The sequence below is a fragment of the Periplaneta americana genome, chromosome 6 (assembly GCF_040183065.1).
Source record: "Periplaneta americana isolate PAMFEO1 chromosome 6, P.americana_PAMFEO1_priV1, whole genome shotgun sequence".
Lineage (NCBI taxonomy): Eukaryota > Metazoa > Arthropoda > Insecta > Blattodea > Blattidae > Periplaneta > Periplaneta americana.
Window position 1 is genome coordinate 128133923 of NC_091122.1, and position 19286 is coordinate 128153208.

Sequence of the window (19286 nt, forward strand, 5' to 3'; positions counted from 1 at the left end):
AAAGTTACTATTAAACAGTCATTAACATAATCGTAAAATGTTGTAATACTTAATGCACAGATTAATTCAATCAATACTAAAATATATATAAAGTGTTAAATTAAGCGCCTTAATTATGGACGAAAAAAAACTGGGTCTACCACTTCACTGTTCAAGTATACCCAGCGGAACGCGAGCCATCAGTTGAGAAACACTGTCCTAAGATAAGCAAGTAGAGCTGATATATTGTTAATATGATATTATCTTTCAGTTGGTACCAAAAATTGGCAAAAAAGTGTTAAAGTGGCTTTTAGTATTTTTGGCCAGCTTTTATGCCTCTAGGAAACACTGTGCAGAGGTTGGAAATCCAATACTGTCGCACAAGGTTATGTTCTGTTACTATAATAATTATCGTTAATTGTAAGTAATATTCAAATAAATTCAATTTGTCATCTTGTTTTTCAATTCTAGTTCAATTTCCAGGTTATATCAAAATAAGTTCATGTTATTCTCTACATTACATCAAGGTCAATGACATTATTGTTCCTCGGAAAAAATCAATACTTTCGCCTCTGCGCACATCTCATAATTTACGAGCTACGCACAAGGTCACTTCCGATCTTCAGTCAGATACAACTAAAATGAATACTTCTGAATAATTTCAAGTCAGGAATATGGTCGAGCATAAAAAGTAGTGTGAAACTTGCCTATAATGGTAATTAAGACGCTCGTATGAAAATTATGAAACGAGCGCAAGCGAGTTTCATAAACAAACATACTCGCGTCTTAATTACTATCATTATAGGCTCGTTGTATAATGTACTATTTTGATTTTAAAAATGGTGTCGTTCTAATAACTTTATTATTAATGTAGACAAAACTTCATGTTTATTTCTTAGTAATAATGTTAATTTTAAATGTCTAGTATTTCAATGACATGATAGAGAGTGGATTAATCTTGCAAAGGATAGGGACCAATGGCGGGCTTATGTGACGGCGGCAATGAACCTTCGGGTTCCTTAAAAGTCATTTGTAAGTAAATAAGTATTTCAGTGAAATAACTTTAATCTTAAATCATCCTTGAAGACTAACTTTCTTGGTGTCATCTTCGATAAGGATCTTAATTGGTCATTTTAACAATGATGTTCTTTGTAATGGTCGACCTGGTTGGGGAGTTGGTATATGATATGATATATTTATTTGTCAGTCAACTTTACAATTCACAGTTATGGTGGGCCTTCACATTTCTGTTTCTCGATCCACTATCTCTTTAATACATACAACTCTTTTCTATTAGTGTATTCTTTGCCGAGAATTTCTTGATTACTTTCTAATGTTCTGTTAAGACTGAATTGCTATATGTCCTTCCCTCTATATCCTCTTCTATTCTCTCCCTCCTACCTAGACTCTCTCCCTTCCATTTCTCGCTCACCTATTAAATATTGGATATTCCTTCATTAATAATTTGCGTTATTTATTTATTTTCTTCTCTACCCTCAAATCCCACCTACTCTTAATCATTGTTTTCCAGCTATTTTCTCCTACATTACTTGCTGACTTTTTCGTTTACTCTATTTTACAACACTTACACCACTTTTTTTTCCTACCGTCTGTTTATTTACGTATTGATCCCTTTCTCTTCGCTTCACTCCTAAATTTCCTATTTTATTCCTCTTTCCATATATTTATTTCTATAATACTCCTACAGTTATAGTACCCCTCATACTACTCTCAACCCATAACATTGAAAAACATCAAATATCTAATTCACTTAATTACACTTGCAATTTCTCTCTCATTCCACTTCACATTTGTTCAGATGTTTTTTTTTCCACTTTAATTCTCTTGTATTCATTGTTTGATAGTCTCTTATTGCACTCTTACACTATCTTCTTACACTTAACACTTTTTTCTCTGTTCCTTTTCTTACACTTTTGCCACCCCTAACTTTCTTGCACTCACTTTTTAACACTCTTTTTCTTCGCTAATAACCTCTCCAAGGCCCTATCTATTCTGTCCTCACAATGACTAATATCTGGTAGTCGCTTCATTCCTTCACTCGTTCTTCACATGTCTTCTCTTGCATTTCCTCCATTAGTCTTGTCTATGCTCCTGACCTCAGACACTTCCAGCTGTTTCCCTAATCCTTCGTCCGCAGTATTTTGTATCTGCCTCACGTTTTGTTTTCCTCCTTGGTTTATTCTGGTCAGCTGTTTCGTACTCGAAGTAGGCGTCAGATATCGACATTGTACATCTCTCGTTTCATTGACATTGAAGTTTTGTGTCATTTGCATTTTTTCATTCTTCCTAGCGTGCTGCCTTGACGTACGCATATTTTAACGTTCATTGAACCTCCGTTTCACTGCTCCTTGATTCACCTGGCTTTGCTCGATTTCAGTCCAAAACTCTGGTTTGTCACAATTCTTTTCACAGTATTCGAGAACGTACACTTTATCATTGATTTTCAATTTATCATCGATCATGATCGCAAAATGTCCTTTACTTCTCGCTGTTTTCAGATATGGTAACAATAATTTTCTTCTTCTTCTTACTTCGTAACTAAGATCATTTACAAAGCTAAATTTTGTTCCCCTCGCATTTTTCACTCTGTTCATAATCATTTCTTTTGTCCTTAAATTTTGAAATTTCAGCAAAATTGGCCGAAATTTTCCCTTCCCCACTCTATAAACTTCTTCTATATGGCCATCTATATCTACTTCGAAAAGCTCCCAACACATTCGCCGGACTGCAGTGTAAGTTTCCTCTCCACACTCTCTTTCGTCCTCATTTATACCGAAAATTAACAAATTCTTCTTCCTCTGGCTATTTTCTAAATCACTAATCTTCTTTTCCAACTGCCTATTTAACTGGTGAAGCTCTTCAATTCTTTTGTTGTTATTCTCCATGTTTGTCTTCAAATTTGTGATTGTCTGACTGAAATCTTGTAGCTGTAGTTTTATTTCCTGATTAATTTTTATGAATCCTAACTTCATTTCTTCTTTAATTAACTCTCTCAACTCTTCGTTCTTCACACTCTTTGGCCCCGGATTCACCTCAATTCCTCCCATTATTAATATCATCACTATGACTGCTCCAATCGCCCATTTTAGTTCTTTCTTCTTCCCACTCTCCCATCTTCTCTCTTCTTTAACTCTTCTTATGCTAAACATTCCAATTCTTGATCTATACACATATAAATCCACACCCATTTTACTTTCGTCTACTGCTGTTCCTGTTGCCCGACGACTCTTTTTACTTTAGCTTAGAGCATGGCTCTCTCTATGTTGATTCTGCAATTCCTCGCACGACAGTACGTCCACACGGCTTGAAATCTAGTTGCTGACTGGGAGTTGGCATAGCGCTGGCCTTCTATGCCCAAGGCTGCGGGTTCGATCGCGGCCCAGGTCGATGGCATTTAAGTGTGCCTAAATGCGACAGGCTCATGTCAGTAGATTTTCTGGCATGTAAAAGAACTCCTGCGAGACAAAATTCCGGCACATCCGGCGACGCTGATATAACCTCTGCATTTGCGAGCGTCGTTAAATAAAACATAACATTTAACATCTTTGTAGTGCTTTAGACTTAGGGGGGCAAAGGCTAATTAGGATTTCCCGGTCTCTGATCGGGTCAAAAACCCTGATGGAACTGATATTTAACCCTTGCGGTGAATTTCGGTGAAGTCCGGAGGGTCTAATTAGTCAAATCCACTCTCCTCACCTCCACGCCGGGGCCCCCTGGGATCTTTTAAGATGCGAAAGAGAGAGTGGTGTGCGGAAAGCAATGGGAGGCTTCCGCATTCATCCATCTATCCCAAGAAGAATGTATCGAGTAAAATTGCATGATGAGTCTTTCCCTGGTAAAAAACTCCGGACGTAAACTATCCCCCCAATCGGATGTCCGGGTGGGGGATACTGGGGAAGGACCCGTCATGACGTACAACAACGGACAGCAAGAAGGAGGATCGACGACGAATGCCAGTACCTCTGGGCTTCGAGGTAAGATGGAAAACTTGAAGCAATGAGAAGAAACAGAGTGGATGTGATGGGAATATCGGAAAGGACGTAGGAAAATAGTAGAGAGTTAATGAGTGATGATTAGGGCTGGAAATTGATAAAATATAATTTTTTCTGAGATCACAGACAATGCAGGATACCCAATATAAACTCGTTTCATTTTAACACGAACCAATATAGTCTATGTTTACTTTTATTTTGCATTTATTTGCATTTTTTGCCTTCTATTGTTTAATGGTCATTTTTAGTAAATGTTATTAACAAGTACGCTGGTCAGATTAGTTTACGAGCAGAGTACCATTGAGATTAAGTTTTAGAGAACATTTTTTTCACATCCGTTTTTGTATCATTTTTATTTTGTTTAAAGAAGACAAACTATCTCCCAAGTAATGGTTCGTTTTACTTATGATAAACCTGAAATTTTAAGCTCCATGTTGCTGTGAAAAATCCAATTAACACATTTTACTTAATTCAAACTTATAGTATAACTAAATGAAACATTATTAACAGAATTCTGGAGTAATTTCAACGATCCTTTGCTTTCTCACAGCAACATATTGCTTTAAAATGTAGTTTTCTCAAAACTTTAAACTTTCAATAGTTTCTTTCTCAAATAGGTCCTTCATATCATTTATACAACAAATCCACTTTGTTCGTATTTTCTCTAGTGCATTTCAGAACAGTATACGACAACACTAGAAACAGAACGAATTTCAATAAGTCCCTTAGCGATAGCTTGTGTATCTATGCTCTATGTCTCTGAGCATGCGCAGTTTATTGTATCTGGAAATTAGAATAATCAAGGGCCTATTACTTTTTTTTTTATAGAAACAGCAGTGAAGAAGAAGGAGAAAACTGACGCATCAACACAGGTGCCCGAAGTAATGATGACCACCAAACCCGGGACGCAGACAATACCAACTACTGCTCCTAAAGGTAAGTTAGCCTATTGTTCACATCAGTGCCGCGTAGTAATATTTCAAAGTAGGGAAGCAGTATCTAAATACAATGATTTTACTTACTTACTGGATTTTAAGTAACCCGCAGGTTTATTGCCGTCCTGACATAAGCCCGCCATCGGCCCCTATCCTGAGCAAGATTAATTCAGTCTCTATTATCATACACCACCTCCTTCAAATCCAATTTAATATTATCCTCCCATCTACGTCTCGGCCTCCCCAAAGGTGTTTTTCCCTCCGGCCTCCCAACTAACACTCTATATGCATTTCTGGATTCGCCCATATGTGCTACATGCCCTGCCCATCTCAAACGTCTGGATTTAATGTTCCTAATTATGTCAGGTGAAGAATACAATGCGTGCAGTTCTGTGTTGTGTAACTTTCTCCATTCTCCTGTAACTTCATGCCTCTTAGCACCAAATATTTTCCTAAGAACCTTATTCTCAAATACCCTTAACCTATGTTGCTCTCTCAGAGTGAGAGTCCAAGTTTCACAACCATAAAGAACAACCGGTAATATAACTGTTTATAAATGCTAACTTTCAGATTTTTTGACTGCAGACTGGATGATAAAAATCTTCTCAACCGAATAATAACAGGCATTTTCCATATTTATTCTGTGTTTAATTTCTTCACCAGTATCATTTATATTTGTTACTGTTGCTCCCAGGAATTTCAATTTTCCACCTATTCAAAGGATAAATTTCCAATTTTTATACTTCCATTTCGTATAATATTCTATACTTGACTCGAAAACATGACGGCCTCTCTTCTTGGAATTGGTAATCCCTCATAAACCCCCATCCTCTACTCACCCCTAGCCGCATGGCAGAAATATAATAGATCCCAGCATTGCCAAATGTAGCAGTCATTGCCTCTACCTGTTCGGTTTCACCAGTTTTCATTATCTTTTTAGACATTTGTCGACGTGTTGTTTTATACCGTTGTGCGCTTCAATATGTCTATTTATTCCGGCCATGATTAATGAGTGTTGTAGCAGATGATCCGCAGCCAGGCCTCCTGATTCACCTGAAGATCCAGGACCATCACAAGAACAAATAACACCGTCGAAGAAAACAGAATATCTCATTTGTAGAGGAGCGTAGCTAAAAAAACAAAGTGTTAAAATTATTCTAACGTTAGAAATTCTATCCATATTGTAATCGAAAGTTAAGGCAGTTTGATAAGTACAAATCTTAATCACTTAACATCGGAAGCAACCGGCGGAGTTGGTAAAAAAATTATATATGGGGCATAGAAATTAAGAATTACTATTCACCAACTGAAGAGAAAATAAACTAAAACAGAATTCGGTAAGATAGACGATTTTATACGTGATTTACTTCGTCGAACAGTATGTGAACAGTACGCGAAAAAGATATCGCCAATAGCAAATAAACTTACGGAAATATTCTGGCCTGATTTGTACATTATGTTTAAGAATACAGAAAAAATTTCATTCGATTCTATCCAGCACTTTCGGAATTACCAGGAAAAGTGTTTTTAAGGAATATAGTTTGCGAAGAGGAAAAAAAGCTCATGCCGTTTTCCACTTAACAGCTATTATAGCCAATGCCGCACTTTACATTAAAAATCATAACTTCAGAACTAATACAGAGCCACTGGCGTAGCTCAGTTGGCTACCGATCCGAAGTTGCACTCGGGCGTGGGTTCAGTTCCCCCTTTGACTGATTTATCTGATTGGGTTTTTTTCGAGGTTTTTCTCAACAGTAAGGCGAATGTCAGGTAATCTATAGCGAATCCTCGACCTCATCTCGCCAAATACCATTTTGCTATCACCAATCCCATCGACACTAAATAACTTAGTAATTGATACAATGTCGTTAAATAACTAAAAAAACTAATACAGGTTGTTTTACCTGAATGAACTTCAATAGTCGGTGTAGAAATTTAAATTTTATATTACGCCTATATTTTACATAACAGAATTTTAAGGTATAAGAAGTGTATATGCATCCTTAATTAATTCAATCATATTACGTATCTTATAACGTTCCTTAGGCCTACAGAAAATTTGCATCGAATCAGCAACTAAACTGGCAGAGAAACAAATATATTCTTTTTTGTGCTTTAATATGATTTTCGTGTTATGAAAAAATGATCTAAAAGGAATACATTTATCCATGACTGGTATCTAAACTGGTCTTTTTTTTCACCGTCCTTAGCAACTTAAATAATAACATTATTCACAGAAGTGCTTAAAAGTTTTCTAACTTACAGCAGTGAATTAAATGTTTTTAAATTACTCTCTATATGACAACCAACATATTAGCATTAATTAAAATGAATATATACGAACTTCTTTGCCAACAACACATTACAAAGAAAAGACATACAATTTAAAATTAAATTTACATACCAGTAATGAACAAAATATTGTATAGCACACTAGAGTAAACATTTTAATTGCTTGTGGAAATTAGCACCCAAGGCGAAGCGGATAAAATCTAATTTTACTATCTTGTACTATAAATTGCTATTCAATGATCACAGTTTCCGAAAATTTTACCAGCGTAACATCCTTAATTAAGTATAACATTCTGGAACTTCAATAACATGAGAATTTAACATTTATTATATAATTCTGCATTTCCTTGTTTATTTAGGCAAAGCATGTTAGTGAAAATATAAATATAAAGTATTTTTAAAATAAGTTTGTTCATTTTTATACCAATTTTGTTTTAGTAATTTATAAATGAAGGTATATTTACAAAGATAAAGTCTCGCTGAAAATCGCGGTTTCACGGAACAGAGTTTGAAAAACGTTCGCAAATCACAATGACTTCAAGAATTGGCAACTCGGCTAAAGGTTGACGCTCACTGGCACGAACCGACCGGAACGGAACGAACCGGAAATATTCTGCGAGAGACGTATGCATGTATTTTAAACGGTAAACGCTCACTTGTCCAAACGGAAGCAACCGGCTGCCAGTCCTGACGGACAGGTTTCTCGCGACACGACCCTAGCGGAATTTCCGATGACGATCGGCTGCTTTCGTATGTCTTCGCTGGTCTTCGGAGAAAAGTGTGTTGGCTGTTCTCAGTACTTTCCCACTCAACATGTGCTGGTGCGTTGTCCAGACAGATTATTCTTAAAATGGGTGATGAAAAGTTAATTTTAACAGTGCTAATCGCGCTTCTGTGCTGATTGGCCTTCGAAATGTGATGTTTCCCTTCATTATTTGAGATGCTAATAACAGATGAAATTTTAAACATTTTTCTTCGCTCATACTAAAGTACTAAAAAAACCATTACTCGATCTTTACACAAATGTGGGCAAAGATGGTTAAATTGATCAAAACACTTTTTTATATTGTTATGACTAGAGCCCGGATTGTATGTAATTACATATTCCGTTCCTACATATGTAGCTATAAGGAAAGCTAAAAGTCCGCGAATCGTATTAAATTTAAATTTAAATTTAAATATACAGAATAAAGAATATAATTACAAACAAACAAGACAAATAGAAATAAAATAATACCATCAATATAAAAAGGAGATACAGTAGTATTAACAAAATTTGAGACCGAATGAGCAGCGCTCGTGTTCGATCGCAGTTAAGATATAATATTAATAGGCCTGTAAGAGAATATAAAATAAAATAGGAAATAAAATTAAAATTACAGTTACAGAAATTATATAATACAATATTAATATAAGAGAAATACAGAAAAAATAATAAAAATAAATAAGTAAAATAAAATAGGAACTAAAATTTAAATTATAGCGGCAATGGAATTATATAATATAATATTAACACTAGAGAAGAATAATATCGCACGTGAAAAGTAGGACAATATGTATATATATATATATATATATATATATATATATATATATATATATATATATATATATATATATATATTTCAAAATTATAGAATACAAATATAATATAGGTTGATTAATTCATACACATAGGCTATAAATTTATTTAATCAAATTGAAGATATTAACACGTTTCTAATTTTCTTGTTATATGTTAGTGGGTTACATGTTAGAAGTTCTGGGTGTAATTTAGTTAAAGCATTGTACAACCGAGGGCCAAAATTAATGCTATGCTTTAGACCAGCAGATGTGAGACATTTAGGTTCTATTAATGTTGAATTAATATTTCGTCTTGTGTCATAATTATGTGTCTGTAATACAAACTTATTACGATTTGTATGATAAAATTTTAACAGCGTATGCTTATAAATTTGTTCAATATTAAATACATTAAATTCAGAATAAATTAATTTAGTTGGATAATCGAAACGTTTCTTCAAACAAATTTTAATTATTCGTTTTTGTAGTAAATTTAACGAACTAAGATTAATGTTTGTACTTCCACCCCAAACAATTATACCATATTGAATGGTAGACTGAATAATGGCCAAATAAACATTTCGTAGAATTCTAATGGGTAAGTAGCATCGAAGATTAACGAAAGGGATCATTATTTCGAAGTTTTAAATGTTTTTACATATTTTGGTGCATAATAAATATTTTGGCATATATTATATATTTTAAAATATTTTGAAGGATATTGCATATTTTGAAAGAATATATACATTTTTTCACTAATTTTCTCTCTACGTAATGATTAAGTTATTTTTAAAATTGTTTATAAAGCTTATCCCTTCGTCTCTAGTGCATAAATATAATTTGATAATTGAAAATAATAATGTATTCTGTCAAAAAATGGACATCTCTTTGCAATGCTAATAGTTTGTATCCCTTGAGAAGTAACGGTAAAGTAGGTACAAATACCAATGCGAATGGTAGTAGTGAAGGAAAGAATGAATCAGTTGCTCTAAAAGAAAATAATAGTTTTTTCTGTTTTTTTTTTTTTAAGAAACTTATTTTGACATCAGGTAATATAATAGCAAGCCTACTGCCATTCGCATCCAAGTTAAAAGACTGGATTTCAATTGACGATTCCTTTACTAAAATGGTAAAATCGTGCAGTCCAAAGTGTGTGACAAACGCATTGGGTGCTCCATGAAGTCACAATTAGAATAGCATTTAAAAATTGAACTTCATGTGAGAAATAAAAAACGTGCTCCGTCGAAAAGAAAAAGTTCTTCTTACACAAGTGGTGCTGAAACATTCGTCTTCTACAAGTGAATTTAATAAAAATTTGTGCATGGCAATGGTTGCTGCAAACATATACAGTGGTATAAACTTGGAGTTCCAAAGTTCCAAGCATTCCTACGCAAATACTGCAACTTCAATATTTCTCATGAATCAACACTCCGGAAAAAATATTTGAACTCCTGCTACACTGACACAATGGAAACGATTAGAGATGGACTTGATGATTCCTACGTATGGGTTGCCGTTGACGAGACGATCAATAACCGTAGAAAATATGTAAAAATATTCAATTATTAATCGCGCCTCCAAACAATGAGGTTCAATCACATGTGCACCTGTAATTTTTTATTAGTATGCACAAATACATCTAATAAAGCTTAGATTTTAAATTACCAACTTTTTTTTTATTTATTACATATTTATCTACATACTTTTTTAGCTTCATATTTATGTAGTCTACATAGTTCTCATTTTCACATTACATAAAATCCGGGCTCTAGTTATGGACCCATATTTTCTTTTTTTCTTCCTTCCTCATCAGCTAAAGACTCAGTAAAATAAAATAATCTTCGGAACTACTATCCCACTCCATGTTTAAAACAGACTACCTGTCGACTGTACCGGAATATTCCGAGCAGTGAGCGTCAGAGCTTCCGCGGAAGACGGACTGCTGTAGATTTCCGTTCCGGTCGGTTCGTGCCAGTGAGCGTCAACCTTAAGGGTTTATCCCTTGCGCGTGCCTGCAGTTAACTGGTGAAGGGGATGAGGGAAGGTCGTCATGTTTTCGTGCGAAGTATAGTTACGAGACATAACCATAGGCCTATAGCCTACTTTGTCATTTCGGGATTTACTTCCAGACCTATCTCTTTACTTCCTTTAAGTAAAATTCCCGTATTTTTCCTAATCGTTTGTGGATTTTCGCCTAACATATTCACGTCATCCGCATAGACAAGCAGCTGATGTCACCCGTTCAATTCCAAACCCTCTCTGTTATCCTGGACTTTCCTAATGGCATACTCTAGAGCAGTGGTCGTCAGCATTCGCTGAAATGGGTAGAGGGTAAGGAACTCTGCTCCGTCGTGCAGAAGGGATAGAGAGACAGCATACCCGCCAGCAGCGACGATTGCACGCTAGGGCTGTGTCTTGTCCGCGGGTAAGCGACGCTAGCCCGAGCGTGCAGTGTTTTGATGACCGCTGCTCTAGAGCAAAGTTAATAAGTAAAGGTGATAGTACATCTCCTTGAAATTCAATTAACACATTTTACTTAATTGAAACTTATAATATAGCTATATGAAATATTAACAGAATTCTGGAGTAATTTCAACGATCCTTTGGTTTCTCACAGCAACATATAGCTTTAAAATGTAGTTCCCTCAAAACTTTAAATTGTCAGTTGTTTCCTTCTCAAATGGGTCATTTATATCACTTATTCAACAAATCCATTTTCTTCGTATTTTCTCTACTGCATTTCAGAACGATATAATACAGCACTCGAAACAGAACGAATTTCAGTAAGTCCCTTAGCGATAGCTTGTGATCTATGCCCTATGTCTCTGACCATGCGCAGTTTAATGTATCTGGAAATTAGAATATTCAAGGGCCTATTACTTTTTTCTTATACAAACAGCAGTGAGGAAGGGGAAGAGGGATGCGGCAACACAGCTGCCCGAGGTGATGATGACGACCAACGCAGGGACGCAGACAACACCAACTACTGCTCCTGCAGGTAAGTTATTGTTCACAACAGTGCCGCGTAGTAATATTTCAAAGTAGGAAAGCAGTAACTAAATGCATAAATATTTACTTACATACTTACTGGCTTTTAAGGAACCCGGAGGTTCATTGCCGCCCTCACATAAGCCCGCCATCGGTCCGTATCCTGAGCAAGATTAATCCAGTCTCTATCATATCTCACATCCTTCAAATCCTTTTAATATTATCCTCCCATCTACGTCTCGGCCTCCCCAAATGTCTTTTTCCCTCCGGCCTCCCAACTAACACTCTATATGCATTTCTGGATTCGCCCATATGTGCTACATGCGCTGCCCATCTCAAAGGTCTGGATTTCATGTTCTTAATTATGTCAGATGAAGAATACAATGCGTGCAGTTCTGTGTTATGTAACTTTCTCCATTCTCCAGTAACTTCATCCCTCTTAGCACCAAATATTTTCCTAAGCATCTTATTCTCAATCACCCTTAACCTATGTTCCTTTCTCAAAGTGAGAGTCCAAGTTTCACAACCATAAAGAAGAACCGGTAATATAACTCTTTTATAAATACTAACTTTCAGATTTTTTTGACAGCAGAATGGATGATAAAAGCTTCTCAACCAAATAATAACAGGCATTTCCCATATTTATTCTGTGTTAAATTTCCTCCCGAGTATAATTTATATTGTTACTGTTACTCCCATGTATTTGAATTTTTCCACCTCTTCAAAGGATAAATTTCCTATTTTTATATTTCCATTTCGTACAATATTTTCATCACGAGTCATAATCATATAGCCTACTTTCTCTTTTCGGGATTTACTTCGAAACGTACCTCTTTACTAGCTTCAAGCAAAATTGCCGTATTTTCCCAAATCGTTTGTGGATTTTCTCCTAACATATTCACGTCATACGCATAGACAAGCAGCTGATGTAACCCGTTCAATTCCAAACCCTCTCTGTTATCCTGGACTTTCCTAATAGCATACTCTAGAGCAGGCATGTCAAAAATCAGACACTGAAAGTGCAGTGTATGTGCGCGGAACGCCGGTCAGTGAAGATTGCGTTATTCACGTGTTGCTCTTACCAGTTCTTAGCGGGAGGGATGTACTTATTTACTTACAAATGGCTTTTAAGGAACCCGAAAGTTCATTGCCGCCCTCACATAAGCCCGCCATCGGTCCCTATCCTGTGCAAGATTAATCCAGTCTATCATCATACCCCACCTCCCTCAAATCCATTTTAATATTATCCTCCCATCTACGTCTCGGCCTCCCTAAAGTCTCTTTCCCTCCGGTCTCCCAACTAACACTCTATATGCATTTCTGGATTCGCCCATACATGCTACATGCCCTGCCCATCTCAAACGTCAGGATTTTAAGTTCCTAATTATGTCAGGTGAAGAATACAATGCGTGCAGTTCTGTCTTGTGTAACTTTCTCCATTCTCCTGTAACTTCATCCCGCTTAGCCCCAAATATTTTCCTAAGCACCTTATTCTCAAACACCCTTAACCTATGTTCCTCTCTCAGAGTGAGAGTCCAAGTTTCACAACCATACAGAACAACCTGTAATATAACTGTTTTATAAATTCTAACTTTCAGGTTTTTGGACAGCAGACTGGATGATAAGAGCTTCTCACCCGAATAATAACACGCATTTCCCATATTTATTCTGCGTTTAAATTCCTCCCGAGTGTCATTTATATTTGTTACTGTTGCTCCAAGATATTTGAATTTTTCCACCTCTTTGAAGGATAAATTTCCAATTTTTATATTTCCATTTCGTACAATATTCTGGTCACGAGACATAATCATATACAAGAATCTATTCTGCGCTTCTAGTGTTCAATTAAATTGACATTTAGACATTATAAACATACTTAGCAGAAGGAAAAAACACAATTATTGTCAGTGTCTATATTTGACAATAATTGTAACACAAGAAACAACAGACTTACTTAGTTACAATTCACAATGCAGTCGTTTGTAAAGAAGAATTTATTTACATGATTTGTATACAGTATTTGAAGAAAATATAAATATTGCAGTAATTTCGAAACATCAAAAACGAACACAAAATATTTCATCTTACGTAGTAGGTACTGATTATTTCAAGGTAATACTCTTTCATTGTTCCTCAAGCATTATTGGGACCATTGGTGCACAAATGCTAAGAAAGAAAATATTTTACTCCCAATTACATGCAATAGGACATTGTGACGCTTTTACACTGGAATCATTTCCTTGCTGTATATTATTATTATTATTATTATTATTATTATTATTATTATTATTATTATTATTAATAAAGTGGATAAATTAAGCTTGAATTTAAATTTATATATAGTTTATTTGTAAAACGTTGAGAGCAAGTATTAACAAGTTGGGAGCGTTACTGAATTGAGTTAAAAGAGTACTTCACAAGCTGTGAAGCGAGGACATTTTGTTTATGTCAGGTTTAAAGATTTATTAACGTAAGTATATTAGATAATATAGTAATGTGAGGTGGAAAATTCGCCATTATGTATTATTTATCCAGAAAAATTTTCCGCCTTACAAATAGTTGCTTTCTTCCTTCCCTTACAACCTCAAGAGCCTGACATGTATTACTCACTATATTCTCATCACTTATCAGCTTATCAAATAAAAGTTATAAGTCGTCTAATCATTGATGGCTGTGTTAGTACAGACTCCAGAACAACATCATTTTCATGTTTGTCTTGCCGTGAGAGTACTAATTAAGAAATAAGAGCAGGCGAATATCATATTTTGAGAACTTTATTAATATGATTTAAATTCTCATATCACTATTAGGTCTACATGATATGATGAAAGCCTTTCATTTTAAAATAATTACTATTGGCTGAGGAAAACATCATAACAGTTACGTTATATGATTCGTGATTTCTCTTCTTCGTTATATCTGTGGACTCCTCACTTTATTTTCCATAACGCATTCACAATCACAGCTCAATGAGACCCGTACTGATCTGTGTTACTGAAACAAAAGCTGATCTGCTGATCTGCTACTACAGGTACTGCACAGCCCTGTCGCAGACCAGTGCAAAAATGTGCAGGGTTTTGACATGCCTGCTCTAGAGCAAAGTTAAAAAGTAAAGGTGATAGCGCATCTCTTTGAAATCCATTTAAGACATTTTAATTAATTGAAACTTATAGTATAGCTATATGAAACATTATTAACAGAATTCTGGAGTAATTTCAACGATCCTTTGGTTTCTCACAGCAACATATTGCTATAAAATGTAGTTTCCTCAAAACTTTAAATTTTCAGTTCTGTCCTTCTCAACTGGGTCGTTTATATCACTTATATAACAAATCCAATTTCTTCATATTTTCTCAAGTGCATTTCAGAACGGTATACGACGACACTCGAAATAGAACGAATTTCAATAAGTCCCTTAGCGATAGCTTGTGACCTATGCTTTATGTCTCTAAGTATGCGCAGTTTATTGTATCTGGAAATTAGAATATTCAAGGGCCTATTACTTTTTTTTTCTCATAGAAACAGCAGTGACGAAGAAGAAGACGGACGCAGCAACACAGGTAACCAAGATGATCGGAAAGAACCATGCAGTGACGCAGACCATATCATCTACTACGACAACACCATCTACTCAGGCTCCTCCTGCAGGTAAGTTATTGTTCACAACAGTGCCGCGTAGTAATATTTCAAAGTAGGAAAGCAGTAACTAAATACAATGAACATTTAGAAAAAAAATTAACTACTCATCTATAATTTAAAACGCGGAATGACTTTCCCGTTTAGATTGTGAAACTCGTCTATGACGACATCGTAAAATCGAAATTGTTGGGACAGTTCCTTAATAAAAGGTTTTTCATTTTCAAAACTGCCGACCGTGACATTCGCTCTTCGCGTATAGAGTTTCTCACAAATGTCTTTACCCTCTTGCGAATAGAGAGGAAGTATAGTCCGTAACTCAGGAGAAGACGAGCGGAAAGAATGTGACCTTCTTGACTATCGCTGTTGATTATTATAAACATCGCTCAGATAAGCATCCCAGTAGACAGGTTATTACTCGTATAGGAAACATAAGTAACAATGCGTATGCAAATTAAAGCTAAGTTGAAGAGAAGAAGACCTAATGTTTCCGCTTACTGCAGTACAAATATTGCACGTGTTGTCGTACGTTATCTGTTCACATCCTTCCTCCTCAGTCCGCTCTCGTCTTCTCCTGAGTCACCGATAGTAGTTGTAGGAATTGTTAGTAGTTCACAAACAACGGCAGAGTAGGCCACCTCTAGTTCAGTTTTCTTTAAATTTCAACAACTCACTCACGCAACCAAAGATGTTACTGTTGTTTTCTAATGCCAGGCGTTTGACAATAAAGTCATTTGACCTCTTGCACTCCAATATTTTTCAAAGATATTATCATGGCCAGCCACTGAAGCACAGAGTGAAAATGGCAAGTTGTAGCCGATTTAAGTGAACACCATATTTTAACGTTTTGGTGGCTACTTCATTCACACACAACCCCCAGAATGTCTGGAGGACCACACCTGCTGTTGGTTGACGAGTCCATTGGACCTAGCTGGGAGATCTTGTTGATCACCAGCTTTCCCTCCTTAAGCCACTGGAGGATGATTTTAGTGCCATAGCAGGTCAGCACTAGGAACAGAAAAGTAGAAAGAGGAGGAAGGAAAATGAAATGAACCCCTAGACTTCGAATGTTCTAATGCCGTCAGGGTCGAAGAAAGTAAGAGTTCAGTCAGAGGACTGGATAGGAAAGGGTAATGAGGGAATTAGGTATTGGATAGAGGAAAATTATACCAAATTCAGTCATTAACTCATCAAGCTGACCAGTGCTAATTGATGAGTAGCCCCTCCCTTTAGTTCAGCTTGTAAAATTATGCTTACTAACAGCTGCACCACGGGAAGGTAGGGATGGGACATTGGGTATTTGTCCAGGTTGGTTCCTTAAAGCCTTAAATGGGAAGGATTGATGGCTCTCCCCCCTGTATCCGACAGATACCCTTTTACAGCCACGCAACCAAAGATAATACAATATAATGGATCTTGAAACTTTTAACTTGCTGTCCTGTAAAAACACTAAATCGTGACTTAATAGGTTATTTTACTTATACTATTGATATGCTGTGACATGACATGACATGACATGACACGATATATAGGTATGATATGATATATGATACGATAAGATATGATACTTTTGTAGTGAGTTGTAGCGCTCTTATGTCGATCCAGTGCCCAGATGATGTTTTAGTTTACTCCCATCTTCGTGACGAGACTTAGCATTTTAAATTATACACATAATTTTATTATGCACGAACTGTAAAAATCGGAGATATCCTTCTCGTTTATCATTTATCACCTTTTTGATATCTTCATCCCATATCCTTCATTTTCTCTTTTGCCTAGAATTTTTAGGCCAATATTTTCAAATGCAATCTTTCTTAAAATGTCTGTTAAGGTCTTCCATTCTTCTTCCATGTTATCTAAATTTTGATTTCTTGAAAGTGTTCCTTTATTCTAAACCCCATTTTAGTTTGGTTGATAGGCTTCCCCCTTTACTCACACAGGGAAAGGTGCTACTGTCCATCTTACAAACGTTCGACTAATTAACTTTCTACGTAGTGACAAATTTTATTTCTGAAAGTGTTTACCGGTACTCTAGCCTATATTTTGAAAGCCCACACTAAGCGTTTATATTGAATTTATTGCTGTTTATATTAACAGGCACATTAAAAGTTATAGTCGGAGGCACCGATTTTTGCAGATGACCTCGATGACATTTCCAGTAGGCGAGCAAATATTGTTTGTGTAAACTGCGAGAATGAGATGCGATAACATTCTGAGTCGTTCATATTTTCATAACAGCAGCTCATATCAATTATCCTTATTATGAAACACACCACGGTACAGTCCTACTCAAAGAATACCTTTAATAAACGTAAATGACTTCCGTTCGCAATGATTTTACAATACGTCTCCTACATTTTATAAATTAAATTAATTCTTAATTAAGAGGAAAAAGCATTGCATTGCGCATATATATATAATCCTACCCTTACCAGATCAATATACAAGATTTGTCCAGTAATAATCTAGGGATCTTATATTGGTGGTGCGACAATTCAAGTTAATAAAATTACGATTCTTCTTAATAATCAAAATATAATTTGGTTAACTGGGTAAAATTGCATGCTGCGGAAGTTAGATTTATATAAGAGTATAATAAATAGGATTGTAATGGATATTACAAGGGCAATAATTTCTTCACGCGCACATTGTGAATAGAACAGAGAAGAAAGCATTTTAAAATATTCGAAATCGTACAAAATATCGGAGAAACCAATTTTCCCTGCACAAATTGCACCAATTGAAAAATATAATTACCATTCACAATAAATACTGTATTTTATGGATTCTAAAAAGTTGTTTATTAATCTAGAGGTATTGGCTGATGACTATACTAAATTCCAGCACAACATTCATTCAGAATATGTAGAAATTACACTTTGGATTTTACTAAATGTATAGGCCTACTATCGAAAGGTGTTACATACCCCCTTAAATGCTGTAGATGTGCTACCTCTGCGATATCCGATGTTTAATTTTTTTAAATATAATTCATAGTGCTGAAACTGCCATATTGAATTCGCACAAATTGTATTATTCGTAATTTTCGTCTCGAAAACCCCTAAGATATCTATTTAATTTTTCACCCATTTTTGTCCCACTCCACCACTTTAGGGACAAAGTCGGACTAAATAATACCTTATTCGTATTCTGTGATCGCAAAGATCCCCAGATATCGACTTTCATCGAGATCGGATGACATGAGATTTCTCACTCCCTTCTCCCTTTTCATCAGTACCTTAGGATATGGTATTTAAGAAATCTAAGAATGTTTAACCAATATTGTAGAGAGTAATCTTGATTTTAAATTTTACGTCTGTAGTTAAATATAGTTTAGTGAATTTTTAAAATCGTCGACTTCTTTCTCTCTCGTCTCTGCTCGGAAGTAAGAAAAAAAAAAAAAAACCTGAAGTTATTTCAAGGGAATAGCCTACATGAAATTGAATTTTTTTACTTTCCTTATACATTTTAGAAACAATTTTGAAAGATGATGAGATGAATAGTCTAACCCAATTTTAAGAGTGAATCTTTGCACGTCTGCTGGTTAAAAAAAAATAAATCGGTATAATTATTTTGATCATTACTGCTTCCCATTTTCCATCCCTTAATGTTCGTATTTCGTAAAACTCAGTCTTATCTATTGACTAAGGATTAACATATTTCCATATACATATATATTTCCATATTATAATAGATTATATTTCCATTTCGTACAATATTCTGGTCACGAGACATAATCATATACTTTGTCTTTTCGGGATTTACTACCAAACCTATCGCTTTATTTGCTTCAAGTAAAATTTCCGTGTTTTCCCTAATCGTTTGTGGAGTTTTTCCTAACAAAAAAAAAAGATGTTATGGTTTATTTAACGACGCTCGC